The sequence below is a fragment of the Amyelois transitella genome, chromosome 27, assembly GCF_032362555.1.
Source record: "Amyelois transitella isolate CPQ chromosome 27, ilAmyTran1.1, whole genome shotgun sequence".
Lineage (NCBI taxonomy): Eukaryota > Metazoa > Arthropoda > Insecta > Lepidoptera > Pyralidae > Amyelois > Amyelois transitella.
In genome coordinates, this window is record NC_083530.1 from 6,393,955 (window position 1) to 6,415,058 (window position 21,104).

A 21,104-nucleotide genomic window follows, 5' to 3' on the forward strand; every position below is an offset into this window, starting at 1 on the left:
TAATCTCAGGAACTACTGGATCCAATTGAAACATTATTTTTGTGTTAAATAGACCATTTATCGAGGAAGGCTTTAGGCTATATAACATCACGCTGCAACTATTAGGAGCGAAGAAATAATGGAAAATGTGAAAAAATATTCATCCTTGAGGGCTTCAATGATGCCCAAAATAACTATTCCACGCGGACGAAGTCGCAGGCACAGTAGATCTTAATAAATGAAAAAGCAAAAGGGGGCCGTGTGGCTCCAATATAAAATAGAATAGGACCACTCCATCTCTTTCTGATGGATGTCTTAAAAAGCGACTAAGAGTTAGGCTTATCAACTTCGGATTCATCTTTTAAGCGACGGACTAGAAACCTGCCACTATTTTAATCTCTATTCTATCATAAACGTAAGAGCTGAATATGGCCTTTTAAAGACTGTTGGCAATGTCTACCCCGCAAGGGATATAAACGTGATTATATGTTATGTTATATGTAAAAGGATACGTAGAAAAGGGAATACGATCGCATGCAGCAACATCACGTCGGGGAAGTTTTGGGGAAAGGTTTTGTATGAGGGTGGACTATGAAAGAATGAAGGCGCCGTGTGGTTTTCAGCTCTTTAGAGTAATACCACTCCATCTCTTTCCCGTGGATGTCGTAAAAGGCGACTAAGGAATAGGCTTATAAACTTGGGATTCTTCTTTTAGGCGATGGGCTAGCAACCTGCTTCTATTTGAATCTCAATTCTATCTTAAAGCCAAATAGCTGGACGTGGCCTATCAGTCTTTTCAAGAGTGTTGGCTATGTCTACCTCGCAAGAGCTGTATGTAGACGGTATTCTATGTATGTATAAAAATAGAAACGTATTTTGCGAAGATAAGTGAAAACAAGTGAAGGCAAGTGGGTCAGCTGGAGACTGCATCGCAAGGATCACTTTGCATGTGCGTCAGCGCTGACGTCACGTTGAAGAAGAGGGCTCTTCAAACTGTAGACTTGAGACAAATTTGTACTTAATCAGGCTCTAAGGATGACAGCCCTACGTCCTAAGCCAACGGAGTGGCATAATTTTCACCCTTCCGTCTGTCTGTGGCATCGCAACTCCATTGCTTAACCGACTGTGATTTTGGTTGATAAGTTAATAAGTGTTTGATGGAATTCCAGTGACTGCAGCCGTAAAATGTCAGAATATTATATTTGGTCATATATCCCAACTTTTACATAGTGTAGCGGGAGCGATGATTCGGCTCGACCGCCACAAAGGGAAGATCTTCCGCCAGGCTAGGTGTCATGCCTGGGGAACCGCGCGACAGACGATGTTGTGTCGGAGGTGGTATTTATGCGTGAAATCTTTGCTTGCGCGATTTAAGGTTATTAGTAGGCGCTGTTTTTTGTCTGATAGCTTCGCGTGATTTTATTACTTATTTTTGTGACTTGTGGCGTATAGATTTCGCCACAGATAGATAAAGCGTAACTGTACATCACAATTAATCCTACAAGCAAGCGGTCCTTTGATTGGCTTTTACAATCCCCGTAAGAAGAAAAGCAGCTGTTACAAACTATGTTTTTCTCGCTACCAGAAGCTTGCACTTCATGTTGAACAAAATTTATATTTTAAAGTATTTGAAGTTCTAACTTCTAATACAAAGAAACAATTGAATGACGTTATAGATTCCGAATCCGTTATACTCGTAATGTATCGGTTTCATTAGCATTCGCCTTAAATAGGTCGATGTTATTCGTTTACTGGGTTTAATAAGAGTAGTTACCTACACATGTTATATGTACGCTAGACACCTATATTTCTTTTCATTCAAATTGTTTGAATTACTTTTAAGTTCATTGTTGCTAAGGCATTATTTTAATTGTAAGTCAAATAAACTCAAAACTTCGGAGCCGAACTTGACGAAAAAAATTAAAATGTCCTGCATACTTCTTTTGCTTAATTTTGCTTGCTTCATAATTTTTTTCATGCAAGCTCGTAGGTTGAAGGTTCTCTTTACTGGTCCGTAGCTCACCATGGGTCAGCTGAAGATAGTGATGTTCAAGTTACAATCGTTCAAATTCAAATTCGATTTTTTTTGTTCCTTATTATGAGACGTCTCGAACATAATTATTGTCTTACGTATCTATTGATTGTACAACATTACGAACGTCGACGACGTCGAATAAATTACTTGAAACTAAGTGCGGCTTTCAGAGCGTCACTGGAGTCGTCTTGTCCTCCCCCTTCCTACTTATTTTGTTCCTGGAAATTCCCACGGGAGCGAGGTCTCGGGTTTGTATCTACATTGTAACGAATTAGCTTGGCGATGCCAGGCTACACGTGGAGCCACGATCCCTTGGGAAAGGAAGGTGGAAGATGAGACAATTGCTCGTAATTGTCCACGTGCGATGCAATTAGTGGTCACGAGGTAATGCGGGTATTTTTAGATGGTCACCCTGTGGGATTACGACACCGCTTACATTTTATCGGTTAAATGAAATTTCAGTCCTAAGTTTCTTAAATATCTGTGAATTTAAGCTTTTCGCCTTGCACACCATAGTATTTTTGTATAAGTTTAAATAATATGATAATTTTGTTTTCTTTTAGATGTATTTACATACATAAAATTACGCCTCTTTTCCAGTGGGAAAGCCTAGCTTAACTTAGACTTTGCACTTGCTAAAATCGTGCATACTTATTTTGCTTCATCCACATTTATAACTTTCAATCACGTTACTAGACCATATGAAACGGTATCAGATTCCAATACTCTGAAGCAACGCCGCTAAGGACGCACCGGGCGCCCGCGCCGCTGGTGACCGCCCATATGATCCGAGTGGACCAATCACTCCGAGCGCGTCTCCAGCGCATCGTTACTGCGCTGCGGCTGCGGGATCAATTCCATCAGTGACGCTGGTGGGCTGTTGCTAAGAGCTGTAAGGGCCGCCGCAGACTGGCCGCGATATAAGGGGTGATGGAAAATTGTTATCATCTCTCTCCGTGTGGCACCAATAGAAAAAAGAATTGGACCAGTCTATTTCTTTCCCAAGGATGTCGTGAAAGGCGACTAAGGGATAGGTTTATAAACTTGGGATTCTCCCTTTAGACGATGGGCTTGCAATATGTCAGTATCTGAATCTCAATTCTGTCATTAAGCCAAATAGCTGACCGTAGCCTATTCTTTACAAGACACAAGATTTAGAAGTGATTAGTAAATCCGGTGCAGCTTATTAACACGATCCTGGGTTAGGTAAATTGTATAAATGTAAGTATACGAAGAGAGTCCCGTCTCACCATTCATTCATTTAATTTCCTTAATTTTATCATGTTTGTATTTATGGATACCTTAACCGTCCGACGCTCTTTATTAGGTACACTTTCTGTCTAAACGCTGCAGTGATTTCTATGAAATTCGAAATACACATCGTTCTGGATAGGTAAAATGTCAAACTGTGGCTATATTTTTCGCATGTGAATAATACGCCACTAACCACATACTAATATATCAAACCTAGGCTACATTTGTGCGACGTCGGGACCGCGTTCCAATGAGCGAGCAGCCTTGCCCGTTGCCAGCCGCTGCATACAAAGTCCGGCGCCCGCCGCGCGGTCTGCAACGAGAACAATTGACATCTGACTCGGCAGATTGGCTGCAGCGCGCAGTGCCACGCAATTCACTGTTGCCGACTGTTACTAGTTCATTTAGATCTGCTGGCAGTGGACCTTTAGGGGTGTTGGTGCTGGATTCAATTGGAGCAGATATTTTGACGACCTTTTTTAAAAAAGGAACTGGTGAATGATGATAAGTATCTAATAGTTGAATTACATACGTAAACAGATAGTACGGGCGACAAGAACAGTGAAACCTCTCAGGCTTGGAAAGCTAGACGATTTTTTGTCAGACTTTAGACACTTTGGACCGAAATACTTTTCTACACTTACTTTTTAGCAGGACGGAACAGAACTCATACAAATTGGGTAAAGACATTCTTGACAACAAACCTAACAGTTGAAAGATGTGATTGAACTATATGGTTTGTTCTTAGAGAGACAGAAACCTTTCCCTCACTTAAGACCCAGCCGTGCTGTCGAATGCATCATGGCCGCGTTCAGTCGCGGAGGATAAAGAGACTTTGCATACTGCTCTCTACAATCTGACGCTTCTTTCGCGGGGCGTAGGAAGTGACCAAATATTTTCACTTGAAAATCCATCAAGCTTCTTTCGCTTCGTTCACTTTAAATACTCATGCAAGCCCGTCGGTCCAGTGCACTAATTGATCTGTCAAGATCCACGTGCGTCTACATATGTAGGTCCCATTCCCCATTCCCACGAACCCATTAATTTTGTATAAGTATTTGCTAACTTCTAAATCTTACACAGTGCTGACATACTATTAATTATTCCGTGGTGCTACCGAGTCAGTGATATTTTTACTAAAACAGGCATGTCCTGTCCAGTGAATGCAGCAAGTCAATGTGTTGCCAAGTCGTTCAAGGCTAGTTTTAAAGGGCGAGAGGTTGTTGGCCGCCCGCGGAGATAACTCGAGTGGTTGCTTCATTATCTGCCGATAAAAAAGATGGGGATCATTATTCATCTTCCTCCTAGTTTTTGACACGGTTGCATCCCTCATTGTGTCATTCAAACTGTCGTGTGGTTCCCGATATTTTGGAAAACCTCTTTCCCTTTTCCATGGTTGTCGTAAACGGCGACTAAAGGAATAGGTACATTCATTTAGTGGAATGTTTCGTGGTCCTGGAAGAAAGCGTGTCGTGTCGTGCGCCTGCTGTAAGGAATTTCTCTAGAAATAAGTAGTGCCCTTGTACTTAATTTCTCTTTAAGTTTCATTCTTATTTTTTTTCTTCATGTACATAAATATATAAATAAATAAAGCATAGTGTGTGCCAGCATCTTCTCTTCCCGTGCAGATGAATTAAAGGAAAGGCTTATTAACTTATCAACCAGTCACTGTGAATCTGTCAATTTGAATGAATGACTGACTGACATAATATCAACACTCACCCAAACAGCTAGGTCTAGCGATTTGAAATTTAGATTGTAGGTTCTATACGTGGTCTACATACATATCGTCATCGTCGTCGTCTTTATCCCTTGTGGGGTAGACAGAGCCAACAGTCTTGAAAAGACTGATCGGCCACGTTCAGCTATTTGGCTTAATGATAGAATTGAGATCCAAATAGTGACAGGTTGCTAGCCCATCGCCTAAAAAAAGAATCCCAAATTTGTAAGCCTATCCCATAGTCGCCTTTTACGACATCCATGGGAAAGAGATGGAGTGATCCTATTATTTTTTGTTTTGGTGCTGTGAACCACACGGCGTATACGTATACGTGGTCTAGGGGTGCGTAAAAGAGGATTTCCCGAACAGGAGTGAACGTGATTTTCTTTATATAACGCGGACGGAGCCGCGGTCTTTAGTATAACATACAAATTGCAGATTCATCCAGCGGCTGCATTCCACTATCTGACGTCACGAGTTGACGTATGTCATGACCTCGCCAGAATTGTCATCGCCACATTACTGACGCGTGACGAATGTAGAACACACTAATTCCAATAGCGCAAATTGATACATAATAACACTTTGTTTTCACGACGTGACAACCCTGTCTTAAGTTTGTCAGGTTGGGAAAACAAAATTTTGTAACATTTTGATTGATCGGCTACTACAACAGACAGACACTCTAATGTATTATCTAAACGTATAATATTAACATTCGGAGATGGTCCTGAAACTACTGCAAGGGCACGTTCAGCTGAATGACTTAATGATGGAATTGCGTTTCATATAGTGACAAGTTGCTAGCCTATCGCCTATAACAAGATCCAATCGGTCTCCCAAATTTATACCTAAGCATTTCTTTTGGTTTACTTTTACTTTACAACTTTTACAGTCTCTGCCTACCCCTCCGGGAAAGAGGCGTGATTTTATATATGTATGTTTTACTTTTACAAGCATCTAGCATGTACTCTTTGCCACCAAACCTGCATAGCAGCTTGCACTAGACTAGACGAAGGCCTATGTATACACAGCAAAGTTAATACATACATACACTAGCTGTGCCCGCGACTTCGTCCGCGTGGAATAGTTATTTTGGGCATCATTTTTATTTTTGCAAACATCCTCCTCGGCTTTATCAATTATAGCTGCTAATTTATGCAACTTGGCGACGACTTGGCTCACATCATTACCCGCGACGGAACGGAGACCGGAGTGAGATGAGAGGCCTTTGCCCAATAGTGGGATCTTACAGGCTGATACTTTATTTTAAAATAGTAATATCTTCTAAGATGTCTCAGGCGGTCACGCGTATTAGAAAGAACGCTGGTTCGCCGTATTAAATGTTCGCTGCAAATTGTTTATAACGACTATATCTCAAAACCTATTCGTCTGATTTATATACTGTAAATGGCAATTTTAGTCTACATGAAAAGCCGAAAGTAATAAACATATTTATTTGGATAAGGATTAATACTGAATTAAAGAAAATTGGTTTCAAAATAACTTATGTTTATAATGAAAAAATAATCTTAAAAAATGAACATAAAAGTGGTTATTGTAAGTAAACCTTAAGAGATAGATATATGCTCTCGCGGACTTTTTTGTGGCAAAAAATGAGTACTTCACATCTTTAGTACATTGTTTTACTATATCTTTGTTGGTTTGCGCAGCGTTCGCGTGGAAAGCTCGCAGATGGCTGACTCATTCAACTTTCACCTGCATTGTTGACGTTTCCCGTAGGAAATCCGGGATATAATGTAGCCTATAGCCTTCCTCGATAAATAGACTATCTAACAGTGAAAGAATTATTCAAATCGGTTCAGTAGTTTCTGAGATTAGCGCGTTTAAACAAACAAACAAACAAAAAAACAAACAAACAAAACAAACTCTTCAGCTTTATAATATTAGTATAGATATAGATACAATATTTGCGGGGTAGACAGAGCCAACTGTCTTTAAAAGACTGATAGGCCACGTTCAGCTGTTTGGCTTAATTATAGACTTGAGATTCAAATAGTGAAGGGTTGCTAAAAGTTATATGGTTAATAAGGTTATCCCTTAGTCGCCTAAGCAAAATTAATAGGGATTCAAATTTGATATTCACGCATTGAAACATAGTCTATATCCAATTAACAATCAAATAGTCAAGTGATTATAATTTAATTTACTTACAATGTCTTCTAAGATGACATACTTTATAGCTGACCCATCTGAACCCGACCCGTCGTTACGTGCTTAACTTCACGCAGCGTTTACAAATATTGAGGGAACAGAAGTTAAACTTGCACATTTAGTTTCCATGGCAATTCAATTATTAGTTATATAGAACCATCTAATTTATTGACACACAAGAGATATTTTTTTAGTTTTCAACGATTACTCGGCTGTTTATGAAACGATTTTACGTACCAATTTTATCGCGTAGTTATGAGGGTTAGAAGTAATTTTTTTTTTATTTCCTCCATAACACCACCTTTGTGTATTCTACACTTTATAACTGAGGTAACGATGCAATCTGCTGCCGGCCGAGTGCGGTGCAAACCGCATGTGGCTGGCTCCGAAGGTCCGGGGCTCAAACCTGAGAACACGGCTCGTTGGATGGAAGCATTGGGATCTTGATGAGGACCGGAAACTGGTGTTCAGGGGAATTCAATCTACATACATACACACCATCAGGCCTGTCTCCCATTGGGTTAGGCAGAGACTATGGATTGCTTAAATCCTTACAGACCTCTCCCGTTTCTTATACCCGTAATCGTCAAATATGTATAAAATAAGTAATTACTTTTATCTTACAATATCTTAAAGTATTAGGAAACTCTTGAGGTAACTGTTGTTTGTATATGAAGACCTGAATTTATTCATGAAGAGACTCATGAATGTGATTTTCCATGTTTAATATAAGGAAGTGAATGTTCTCTCTCCGTCACGATGTCGTGAGGAAACCCCGTGAAATGCACATTTCAAGCATCTAAATATGTCATCCCAACTGGTTAAGGTGTGTGACCTGACTTCCACAATCCACGATCGTGGTCAAAGGCGCACCCCGGGCTCCACTCCACGCAGGGTATAGTGTACCGGAACTAACGCCAAGAGAAATAAGTTTTATTAACTTATAGACAACCCCTGGAGTTTCATGGAACAGATAAAATGAGATACCATCATACAATCCTTTGCCGGTAAGCTCAAAAACCTCGTATAATAAAATGTAATGTACAAATTGGCGCGGTGTGTTCCGATCGTCGTGACATACATTCCTCACAATAATTCAATTGCAAACGCTATAAAAATGTCAAACTGTTTCCGCGAGCCGAAGGTGTGGCCACTAAACGCGCGAAATAATGTAGTGAAATAATCGCAAATTATTGTTGAATTTTAAGTAATTGAGTTTGATTCTTCATCTCTGAAATCAAGTTTTTTTTAAAGGATATTTTACATTTTACGACGTTCCCAATAAGTAACTATATAGACTCTAAAAAATAATGTCGATTAAATTTAGATACTGATTGAATATGTGACCAAAATCCTGTACAAAACCTTGACCATCAAAATGGTAAAAAAAATACGTGAGACTACTAACAGTAGCCTCATTAATAGATAGGAAATAATTTAATAAATTTGCAAATTGATTAAATAAAATATTAGTTCAATTACCGTGAACCGGTTTAAACCAGTTAGTTTATTATAATGGATCAAATTTATTATGCAAATAGTAAGACATTTATTCCGTTCTACGCATGAAATGTGCACTTTGGACTCTAATTATTCCGATTTGATATATTGCTGTAATGAATCTCGTCGTATTATAATTAAATTCTTATCTGCTGTCTATAACGTGCCACCTGACACCTATTACGATAGTCTACAAAAATTATCGATATTATCGTGTTATATTCTATATCTATCTTTTAAAAATCTAAACCTAGATAAATGCGCAGTTTATTGAAATTATACAGTTAGAGGTTTACAAAATTTGGAATTTGCTTTTAGGTTAGCAATCTGTTACTACCATTATCTATGATTCTCAATTCAATCTTGGTGATTAAGAGCCCTGTGACTATTGGTTATTGGTTGTAGCCACTCCCTATTGTTTATATATTATATGATTAAACAATTAAATAAGAATGCATTGACTTTAAATTTGAAGACAGCCTACTTTACAGTTCCAAACCTACAAGCCTGCATACAAGAATGTGACAAGTGAAAAGATCTAGTGATATATGAATGTATTATTTTTTGTTTGTTTGCAGTCTACGTTGCTATACCTATAAGACAATTGGGAAATGTAGTCAATTCCGTAGTCGTAGTCTCGATAAACACGTGTTTCGTGGCCCCAAGGTCAGCACAGAGGGAGTGACCGGACGAGGAAGACCAATAATAACAATTACGGGTTATCTGTAAGGAAATGTGATACTACTCTACGTGAGCTCATACCGATGGTAGCGAGATAATTTTTAAATGACGTATTATGAAATTGTGCTAATACTGACGGTTTTAAAAATAGAGGAAGACTAAAAAGAGATAGAAGGACAGGGTAAGGGAACGTGTGAGTAGAAAAAGAGTTATCGGTGAGATGACAACTGACGAAAGCAATTGCAAAAACTAACGTACTGTGCCGACCCGGCGTAAAGGGGGGCAAAGGTAACGGTGAAGAAGAAGACTGTTCTAACATGGAATAGCTTAAGTATATTATATTTTTTTAATTTTACTTTATAAATTTTCTTCAACGAATTAAAAAATAAACAAGAGTTTATTCACGCCTGCGCGAAGCCACGCATCACAAATCGCGTTTATTTCCGTTTCCGGTTGCTGAAATCCTCTCTTAGTGCACCCACAGACTACAAGGAACATGCCGCTTTTCTAATTACTAGAAGCAGTGGTTTGGCCGTGCGTTGATGTCCACTCAGCACTTCTTTTATATTTAACAAATAGTATAAAGCAAAAAAATATGCCGCATTTTAAAGATGTAGTATCTGTCTTATTCTTCGGGAAACAGGCGTGATTATAATGTACTTTTATCAATAACATTCTATCATAAAGTATCGTGATGGTAAAATCGAGGGAAGCATTTGACTGGTCCTAACTCAGTCTCCGTCCTTCTTCAGTCATCTCAATCATCAATAGCGTGCCTGTCCTGTGCCAAAGCAATGTCAGACATAAATTGATCTAAGTTCATTCAGTGGCGACCTACTTCTAGATTCCTGTGTCGTTCCCACGTCGCTTTGTCAGCTTCTAGACAGGTCGCGGCGCGGTAGGGTAGCCAGACATACTGTACTCGTATTGTGTAGAGAGAATGTAGCAGCGGGGCCGAAGATTCGGGCTCCAACGCCACAAAGGGAAGATCTTCCGCCAGGCTAGGTGATGCCTGGGGAACCGCGCGACAGACGATGTTGTGGTGGAGGTTGTATATATGCTCCAATCCGTGAAATCTTTGCTTGCGCGATTAAGACTCTTTGCTGTTATTGGCTGATAGCGTCGCGTGATTGGCCGTTGTGATTTATGGCGCAGAGATGTCACCACAGGAGCGTCAAGTGTTCAGGGCGAGTACAGGTACTTCCTGCGTTATAAATTATTGGATATCTGTATAACAACTACATTTGTCATTGAAATTGGTAAAATAGTTTGTGAGATCATTCGTTACAAACAAAAGCTCTTACTGCTTAAGAAACGTGTCGCTTCTTTTTCGCAATAACAAGTTATAGTTACTTTTGCATTTATAATACTAATTCGTAGGGAAGTAGGAATAGCTTTTCCCGCGGTTTCTTTCGGGTACATTGTGCGTTTATTGCAAATCCCGCGTAAGCAGTTAGATTTATCCGGATTGAAAGGTAGGTTAGGTTGACATTGACGCATTTTCCTCTCAGTACTCCTACAAGTTGAGTTATAAAAAAAAATTATGCCTAACTAGATCTGGTTACCCTAGCTCCTAGGTAGAATGTGGCCTAGGAGAATGACCTAAGATTGATGGGCCAGGAAGACCTTGACGTACAATAGTCCTATCCTTTCTATCGCTCATCCTACTTCCTACTGTTAATATTATTTTAATAGCGCAAATTTAACTAGAACTGATTAAATAATATCAATTGGACATTGAATTTCAAGACATTTAAATTTTCAAGAAGTCTGGAGCAAGTCAAAGAGGTTGTATAGGTATCTACTGCAGATGGAAAGTTTGATAGTGATGTTGAAAGTAAATTGAATGCCGAACCTGGTGAATGCAGCGTTTCATGCCTTTATGAGCAGTCAGAAGTTATCAAATCATGTTGGACACAAAACTAATAAATGGGAGTGAAAGTTTTAAGAAAAGGCAACAGAATGAACGCGGTGGAAAAAGAGCAAATTTTATTTTAATAAGAAATATCATAACGATTTAATAGACAAATTCCGTTATACAACTAACAGACAGCATTCACAATTCTCAACAAACAAAGCAGTAAAACTATAAGACCGTATGTAAACATAAATAGCAACAACGCTGTTAAACATTACGATCATCAAATGGGTTTTCGTCTCGCGCGTCCATCAGAGGCCATTTACAAAATGTGATACGTACGAAGACTTGCACGCTGCTCTGGCAGCGAAGATGAACCTAAAGTGTGCCGGCTGCTTCTCTTCACGTGCAAATTTCAAGTCTATCAAGGGAAACACTTATATACAGTATTTTTCTTTAACTATTTGAATCTTAACTTCATCACTTTTCCAGGTTGCCGCTCTGTCTAACCTGTGCGGGATAAAGACGTGTAAACGTACGTATAAACGTATATATGTAAATAGAAAACGTAAGGCAAATTACCGGAAAGAGCTTCTGAATGTGATAAAAGCAAAAGCCCTATTGTGAAAGTCTACTAAATGGCACCGCTAATATTCTGTGATGTTTTTGATGATCCATCAATGACAGAAAATGTAATCTTTTAATTTTTAATAGTTATTACCACAGAGAATATTAGAAAAAGAGGATGAAAGGATTCCTTTGAGTGATTTGATACTTTAGATTTATCTGTCTGAAATTATTATCTATGTAGGGTGCTGGTGACTCAACTAGCGATCTGTTTATGTACGGTACATATCTAGTCTATTATTTTTGTAACTTTCTTAAACGATTCACAGCTAAGTAAACAAAGTTACAAGTAAACAAAATGTCTGAAAAGGAAAAATGTTTTTGAAAGATTATTATTATACAGAGATTGGCATGTGCATGGTTACATCGACCATGGATCCTGGGTTGGGTGAGTCAGGTTTTTACATGAAACGACTCCCATCTGACCTCCGCAACCTTTGCAGGTAAACCCAACCCGTATTGGATCGATCATGGTTACACATCCAGTTGCCTGAATGTGCAGGTTTCCTCACGATGTTTTCCCTCACCGCTAGAGCATCGGTTAGTGTTCTAATGTACATAACTTTGAAAATATTCATTGGTACATGGCCGCGGTGGGATTCGAACCTGGGTTAACCGGGCACCTTACTGATTCGACCACTGACACAAGTGGAAATATGGATTTTGTCATATTAAACAAGCGTATCGATTAGAATAACATATATTTTTACAGATACATAAGTACAGAAGACTACATTTAACTTCGTGGATGGAATTGAGATATACTTTCCCCTCATGTCTCCATTATACAATCGTTAGGTCTCGAGAAGCGATCTAACTTTCTTCCAGTAACGTATTCGTAAGAAAGTAGCGTAATGAGTGTAATAATAACTATTGCGATTCTGAGAACGCGGCGGAAAAACTGTTCGAGGCGACTGCAGTAACGGGCGGAGAGGTTTCCATTGTAACTGTATTTCCTAACAATCTTTTAATTTCTGCTGATGCTGAGCATCAAATTCATCGTTCCTCTTAGATCTTAGATTTGATCTGAGCTTTGCCTGTGAAGCCGATATTGATGCATTTCTGAATTGCAAATAACTCTTTCTCGAGTTATGTACCTTAGTTTGAATGTTAATCGATGCTCTTACGGCGGGGGAAAATATCGTGAGGAAACCTGCACATTCAGGCAACTGGAGTTTAAGCGTGATCCTTTATAGGTTAGGTTTCCCTGCAAAGGTTGCGGATGTCAGACCGCGAGGCGGTTCGTTTAAAACCGATACTTTCACCAAGAAAATCTCACAGGTATTAATGACTGAAATCTCTTCAATAGCGCAAAAGTTGCACATTAATGTGCGCCTCCGACTCTTCAAGTTTCAAAATAGCTTAAGTAAATTGCCATCGCAGTTACCAACTCACTACAGCTCGCAACACACTTCAGTGTTAAGGCGATTTGTTTTATAACAGAAATGTTTATTCAAACTTTTAACTATGTTTTTATTCTACGTCATGCCATAAGTACTATTCAAATTAAAAATTATATGCCTTCAAACATGGAAAAAGTAGTTCACGTTATTACGTTATATATACATTTATGTTTTCATTATATAATAGCCACCAAATAAATTATACATTTCATTGTTAAATAGATTAACAAAGAAATCGGCTCCCTTAAGTTCAAATTCAAAAATGTTATTTATTATTATGGGTCATCTCGGCCGTCATTTATTAATTGCCATAGCACAGCCCACACCCCTGGGTATAAAAATTTGTTATTAAATTTTTATACCCAGGTATATACGGTTCGAAAATACTCTTGTATAGTTTAATATGTAGTTTCTACCTGCCTCTCAGGGCAATAGTCGTAACATGTTACGTTTTTTATAACTGAAAAATATTGCAGCTTCGCCTTAACTCCATACATTGTATGACAACAGCGCACCCAGCAACAAGTTGCGTGACGAACCAACGGCGCGACATTAACTTGTTGCCGCACAGATAGTATAATAATGTAGAAGTGCTCCATCTCTTTCCCGTCGATGTCGTAAATCGTTGGGATTCTTCTTTTAGGCGATGGGCTAACAACCTGTCACTATTTGAATCTCAAGTCTATCATTAAGCGTAACAGATGAACGTGGCCTCTTAGTCTTTCAAGACTGCTGGCTCTGTCTACCCCGAAAGGGATATAAACGTGATTATATGAATGAATGAAATAATGATACTTTGATTCACTATGAGTTAGATTAGTTGCAGAGGTCGGACGAGAGTCGCTTCATGTAAAATCTTCTTGCAGGCTTCCCGCCAGAGAGGTGAGGATGTCACCGGGACTCACGCCAGGACGAACAAACTGCTAAATGTGTCTTGAAAATCTGATGGTACACCGACATCAGTACCAAAATCTGTACACTGTTGTGTTGTGAGTTGCTACACGGTGACATATAAAGTTAGTTACTTACAAATACATGTCATTTCTATTGTCTTATTTTAATCCGAGTTCTGTCCTTATCAGCTACTCACTTGTGGGCTGACAAAATGCGTAATACAAAGGATTAATCTTTCAAAAATACCTAATCTATACAGATATCTATTTTTATCGTATTTGGAGCATAATAAAGCATAATAAAGATTTCGCGTTATCAGTAAGTTATAAATCAATTAAAATGTACTTGCATTTTTTACCTCACTTCCTGTTTATTTTGTAGAAAAACTAATAGTGCTATTACTTATTTGAGCTACAATGTCAGCTAGCTTGTTTTCTCGATAATTACATTTAGCTGTCCGAAGCTTCTCTCTTGTGCGAATTTCGGGATAAAAACCGTCCTATGTGTTCATACAAGTTATATTCTACCCGTGTACTAAATATCATTAAAATCCGTCCAGTAGATTTTGTGTAGAAAAGTCACAAACGCACCACATTCTGGCTAACATCCTACATTTACTGCCCACGATTTTTGCATACTTTTTATATTCGCTTTGGCCACTTCTATCATATTTCCATGCAAGTTTGTCGATTTAAAGTAGGTGCTGTTGACCTGACCTCTCACCATAAAGTTCCCAATCATATTTTTTTTGTAAGGATTATCTGCTGAGGTGGTCCCATATTCATCAGATCAGGTCACATATTAGCTTCTATAAATTCCCACGAGAAAAAAGTCCCGGGAATAAGCTATTATCAAATAACGTAATACAAGCCGATGCAATTGATTTTATTATAACTCTAAATGATTTAATAATCAATATAATTTAGGTCAACGACACAGCGAGACGGCGGCGGGCGGCGTAGTACTACGTATCGAACTCAGCGAAATTGTTCGAACGAAAATTGATCCATTGCATGTGACACCCCATTCTAGGTCAGACTGATTACGAAACTGAATGCGCATTGCTCACGGCTCCTTACGGGGTAGACAGGGCTTCGGCAGGTACTGATTATATTTCTGTAAAGTACTCTTTTCACGCGGAAAGTCAGGTCAAAAATGCCTCGAATCGACGAGCGTGCATGAAGAGATCTACGAATGTGGATGAAGCGAAAGAAGTAGGTATGTAAGGATTAAGGCAAGTGGAAAGATGTAGTCTCTGCCTACTCCTCCGAAGAAGAGGCGTGATGTTATATATGGAGGCACTAGATTCCTCAAGTGGGTATGGAAGTCCAGACAGCCTTGACACACATCGAGGCTTGTAAACCTTGCGTCCAGTGCCGCAGCGGGGTCAACGACCGCGCCGTGCAGTTCAGGGTCGGAGGTTACCTTCAGAACACAAACTAGTGACGGTACAGAGGTGCGCTCCTGGTACACAATACATACTTACGTCTTACGTCATGTTAAGGGAAGACGAAGCCAGGCACATGACTCTTAAGACACATTAAGGTGAATTTGTAAATTGACGTCAAAACCAATTACAAAAGGATAAAAAAAAATACACAAAAGGCGGACTTAATGCCCACTGGCATTCTCTGCCAGTCTACCAGCTGACCAAACAGAAAATCTTTAAGTTAGTGGTGGTGTTGACAGAAGAGCACTAAAAATCTCCAAATATTTTTTTTGTCTGTATGTAGGTATGCGCTATCTCAGAATGTTGTAAACGGATATTGTTCCTGTTTGAAATGTTGGAATAAGGGTTTTCTGAGGAAGGTTTATATCTATAAATATGGGTAGGATGAAGCCGGCGATCGCTAGTAATTAATAAATTTTTGTAAATATCTGCAGCTTTATTTCTATAGTGTAAATGTTTTGTTCCAAATAAAAAGTGAGCCGTGTTCAAACGATCGTTTTACGGCGATAGAGGATACCGGACGCGGGCGCGGGGTCGTGTGACACAACTATTTAGGTTAAGTTATGACAAAGTTGAGATTCGATATATTTTACTATATGCAGTTTTAAAACACAGCACAATTATACAAGGAGTGCGAAACGGTAAAAGGGGAAGAACAAGCTTATGAAAGGTCAGGTCAATAGTAGGTACCCTAAACTTAAATTAGAACCTCACCCTACCCTCTTAGAACCTAATGGAGCTGTCTCATCTCAGTTTCGGAGAGCCCTTACGGGTGATTTCAGGCAGAAGTAACTAGAAAGATGTACAATGTTTGTTTTCATTTGCATTCTCGGTAGAAGCTCACAGTTATCATGTGTCTATTATATATAACGTTGGTGGAGCAACTACCATTAAAGGTATACAAATTCACCTGTTACAAAGATTCTAGTGAATAATAATAACAATGTGCAGCCGCCGCGCTCCTAGCCCGGAGCCGTAGCTCCCTCTCTGTGTCGCGCAGCATCGCGCAGCGTAGTGACCTTTTGGTGTGAACTCACCCTAACTGAGCGAGAACTGTCTGTGCTGCATTCAGCGACCTTTTGGTGTGAACTCACCCTAACTGAGCGAGAACTGTCTGTGCTGCATTCAGTGACCTTTTGGTGTGAACTCACCCTAACTGAGCGAGAACGGTCTGTGCTGCATTCAGTGACCTTTTGGTGTGAACTCACCCTAACTGAGCGAGAACTGCCTGTGCTGCATTCAGTGACCTTTTGGTGTGAACTCATCCTAACTGAGCGAGAACTGCCTGTGCTGCATTCAGTGACCTTTTGGTGTGAACTCACCCTAACCGAGCTAGAACTGTCTGTGCTGCATTCAGTTACCTTTTGGTGTGAACTCACCCTAACTGAGCGAGAACTGTCTGTGCTGCATTCAGTGACCTTTTGGTGTGAACTCACCCTAACTGAGCGAGAACTGTCTGTGCTGCATTCAGTGACCTTTTGGTGTGAACTCACCCTAACCGAGGGAGAACTGTCTGTGCTGCATTCAGTGACCTTTTGGTGTGAACTCACCCTAACCGAGGGAGAACTGTCTGTGCTGCATTCAGTGACCTTTTGGTGTGAACTCACCCTAACTGAGCGAGAACTGCCTGTGCTGCATTCAGTGACCTTTTGGTGTGAACTCATCCTAACTGAGCGAGAACTGTCTGTGCTGCATTCAGTGACCTTTTGGTGTGAACTCATCCTAACTGAGCGAGAACTGTCTGTGCTGCATTCAGTGACCTTTTGGTGTGAACTCACCCTAACTGAGCGAGAACTGTCTGTGCTGCATTCAGTGACCTTTTGGTGTGAACTCACCCTAACCGAGGGAGAACTGTCTGTGCTGCATTCAGTGACCTTTTGGTGTGAACTCACCCTAACTGAGCGAGAACTGCCTGTGCTGCATTCAGTGACCTTTTGGTGTGAACTCATCCTAACTGAGCGAGAACTGTCTGTGCTGCATTCAGTGACCTTTTGGTGTGAACTCACCCTAACTGAGCGAGAACTGCCTGTGCTGCATTCAGTGACCTTTTGGTGTGAACTCATCCTAACTGAGCGAGAACTGTCTGTGCTGCATTCAGTGACCTTTTGGTGTGAACTCATCCTAACTGAGCGAGAACTGTCTGTGCTGCATTCAGTGACCTTTTGGTGTGAACTCACCCTAACTGAGCGAGAACTGCCTGTGCTGCATTCAGTGACCTTTTGGTGTGAACTCACCCTAACTGAGCGAGAACTGCCTGTGCTGCATTCAGTGACCTTTTGGTGTGAACTCATCCTAACTGAGCGAGAACTGTCTGTGCTGCATTCAGTGACCTTTTGGTGTGAACTCATCCTAACTGAGCGAGAACTGTCTGTGCTGCATTCAGTGACCTTTTGGTGTGAACTCATCCTAACTGAGCGAGAACTGTCTGTGCTGCATTCAGTGACCTTTAGGTGTGAACTCATCCTAACTGAGCGAGAACTGTCTGTGCTGCATTCAGTGACCTTTTGGTGTGAACTCACCCTAACTGAGCGAGAACTGCCTGTGCTGCATTCAGTGACCTTTTGGTGTGAACTCACCCTAACTGAGCGAGAACTGCCTGTGCTGCATTCAGTGACCTTTTGGTGTGAACTCATCCTAACTGAGCGAGAACTGTCTGTGCTGCATTCAGTGACCTTTTGGTGTGAACTCATCCTAACTGAGCGAGAACTGTCTGTGCTGCATTCAGTGACCTTTTGGTGTGAACTCACCCTAACTGAGCGAGAACTGTCTGTGCTGCATTCAGCGACCTTTTGGTGTGAACTCACCCTAACTGAGCGAGAACTGTCTGTGCTGCATTCAGTGACCTTTTGGTGTGAACTCACCCTAACTGAGCGAGAACTGTCTGTGCTGCATTCAGTTACCTTTTGGTGTGAACTCATCCTAACTGAGCGAGAACTGTCTGTGCTGCATTCAGTTACCTTTTGGTGTGAACTCATCCTAACTGAGCTAGAACTGTCTGTGCTGCATTCAGTTACCTGATTTTGAAACTTTCCTCACGTTTGTATCCCTGTTCGTATTATATGTTGTCTAGTAATATGCAAAAGGCTACTTACTTTTAACATATCATTTAATCTACCCCAATCAACCTTATTTGTATAACCAATGTAATCTTTACATAATAATCGTATTAGTATTATGTAGGAAAATAATAATTAATACATCATTATATCAATAGAGATTAGATGTGTCACATAAAAGTGAAATGCCGTATTTAAAACATTTGGTGATTTTAAGATAAGGAAAGACCATGTGTGAGTTGGCCACCTTGGAATATAATGTTACATAACATAACATATAATCACGTCCATATCCCTTGAGGGGTAAACAGAGCCAACAGTCATCAATAGACTGAAAGAAGAATATAATGTTCTGTCTTTAAATATATGTATATAAAAGAGGAAACCGACAGGCAGATGTTGCCCGACTGCTGGATCTAGAAATTCGAAATTCGCCATGTAAATTACTCGTAGGGTAGGGACACTCTGCCATTTGCACGGGATAGGAAACTATCGCATATTAATTTTAAATAATTAAACGAGAGCCATGCCGACGCCATTGATGACGACACGTGTCGTGATTATAATCGCTGAAACGGCCAAAATGTCGACATACGAAAGGTTTGACTAATGTAATCGGCCGCCTACCCCCTCATTATACAAAAAGCTTAAGAAAACAGAAAAAATATCCATATTATTATGCAACCTGAAGCAGTCTTCAGGTTGCAAGGAGTCTTCAGGTTGCAAGCGTAAAAAAATATAACATTTTGAACTTGTTTGAACTTGAATTACTTGACTTAAGGTCCTATGTCCCCTAGCTGGGGCAGAGGGCATCCACAGTGCGTCGCCATCCCGCTCGGTCTTGAGCTTCGCGTTTTATTTCGCTCCAAGTCTTCCCTAGATTCTTCACCTCTGCGATGATTGTCCGCCGCCAGGTCTGTTTAGGGCGGCCACGTTTACGCTTTCCTTGGGGATTCCAGTCTAGGGCTTGCCTCGGTATGTGTTCGGGGTCCCTTCGGAGCGTGTGGCCGATACAGTTCCATTTGCGGCGTTTGATCTGCTGGTCGATCGGAGTCTCACCGCAGCGTTCCCACAGGTCTACGTTGGAGATTTTCTCAGGCCAGTAAACACCGAGAATACGGCGAAGACAGCGGTTAATGACGACTTGGAGACGGTGCAAGATGTCTTTAGTGACCTTCCACGTCTCACACCCATACAGCAAAACGGTTTTCACATTGGACCGGAATATTTTGAGCTTAACTCTCCTAGTCAGTTTCCGTGATTGCCATACAGGACGGAGCTGTGCAAAGGTTGCTCTTGCCTTGGCGATTCTCGAAGTGACGTCCTCTTCGGTCCCTCCAATTTCCGACACTACACTATTGTTTGAATTTAGCGCAATGCATATTTTTACGAGCGAATTCGCGCGCGCTAATGTGTGACCATTCCGATTTACATGTTAAATTTATACAAAAATAGAATCAAGACCTCTATATATATATATATACTGAAAGAAAATTATGAAGAAAGTAAGAGGATTGTTGTAATTCTAAAATTATTGAAGGATCAACAAGTTAAGAACTTAATATTTACTCAAGCTGTCGCATACAAACTTACCTTTTTTGAAGTCGGTGTAAGTAGTATCTTCCTGTGTAGAACAAAATGTGACCGACTTATCTCCTAAAGCACAGCTAAAACCACTGAATAAATTTCGATGAAATTTGCCATGTACAATATTTATATATACATCCGCGATAAACGACTTTGGGAAACTCCCACGCAAGCTAAGCCTCGTGACAAGTGGTAGGTTGTTTATGAATACTTAAATTAATGTAACAGCTTTCTTACTGTAAAAATATCATTTCAACGTTTCAAAAATATAAAAAGAAACTATTTTATAAAAAAACTTACCCAAACACGTAAAGAGTTGTAATTACTTTATAGCGAAGTACATATAATATTGTATTCTTAAAAAATCATGGATCATTTTTTTTCAAAGGACAACTTTTTAACACACGTTTCTCACAGTCACAAAATGTACTCGGTTCATTCAATCGAATTCGCGGTCTAGTGATGCGAATGAGTTATCGATAAACGGTGTTTTGGAGACGTGCACGTAACGCGGCCGTACAATAAGGAATGCGTCCGTTCCTTGCTGCGTTTGCTCACTGTCTTTATCATTTTTGCAACTTGAATGCGACTTGACAAGGCGCTCGTCGCTGTGGCCAGCAGTGCGGTTACTCGCAAATCACGTTCACGATTCCGCGCTGACGAAATTTTTAACTCAGATTTCAATGAACGGTGAACGTTTGGCTTAATTCGCTTAAAGCACCATATTTTTTCGCGGTCGGTATGTAATGTATTAGTTATTGTTGGGTCTTATTCATGTCATGCTTCACTATAACGAATGAAGTGAAAGAGGAAGCCGTAATCTAAAAGCCGTCTGAAATGGAAATTAATTTAGAACGTAATTAACTAAGGACTACTTCTTACTTT

General features: G+C 40.1%; 1 protein-coding gene across 2 annotated transcripts in view; it reads right to left on the bottom strand.

The window, feature by feature from the left end:
- LOC106138241 (neural/ectodermal development factor IMP-L2) overlaps positions 1–20,775 on the bottom strand; it is a 54,067-nt gene extending 33,292 nt beyond the window's left edge. Inside the window, exons 1-2 of one of the 2 annotated variants that reach the window (XM_013339346.2) lie at positions 20,520–20,775; positions 20,226–20,308 (exon numbers count right to left, since the gene is read on the bottom strand). The gene's annotated coding sequence lies outside the window, so the exon portion shown is untranslated. The remainder of the gene's footprint in view (positions 1–20,225; positions 20,309–20,519) is intronic. The other variant, XM_013339345.2, reaches the window with a different exon arrangement.
- Positions 20,776–21,104: the final 329 nt, after the last annotated feature.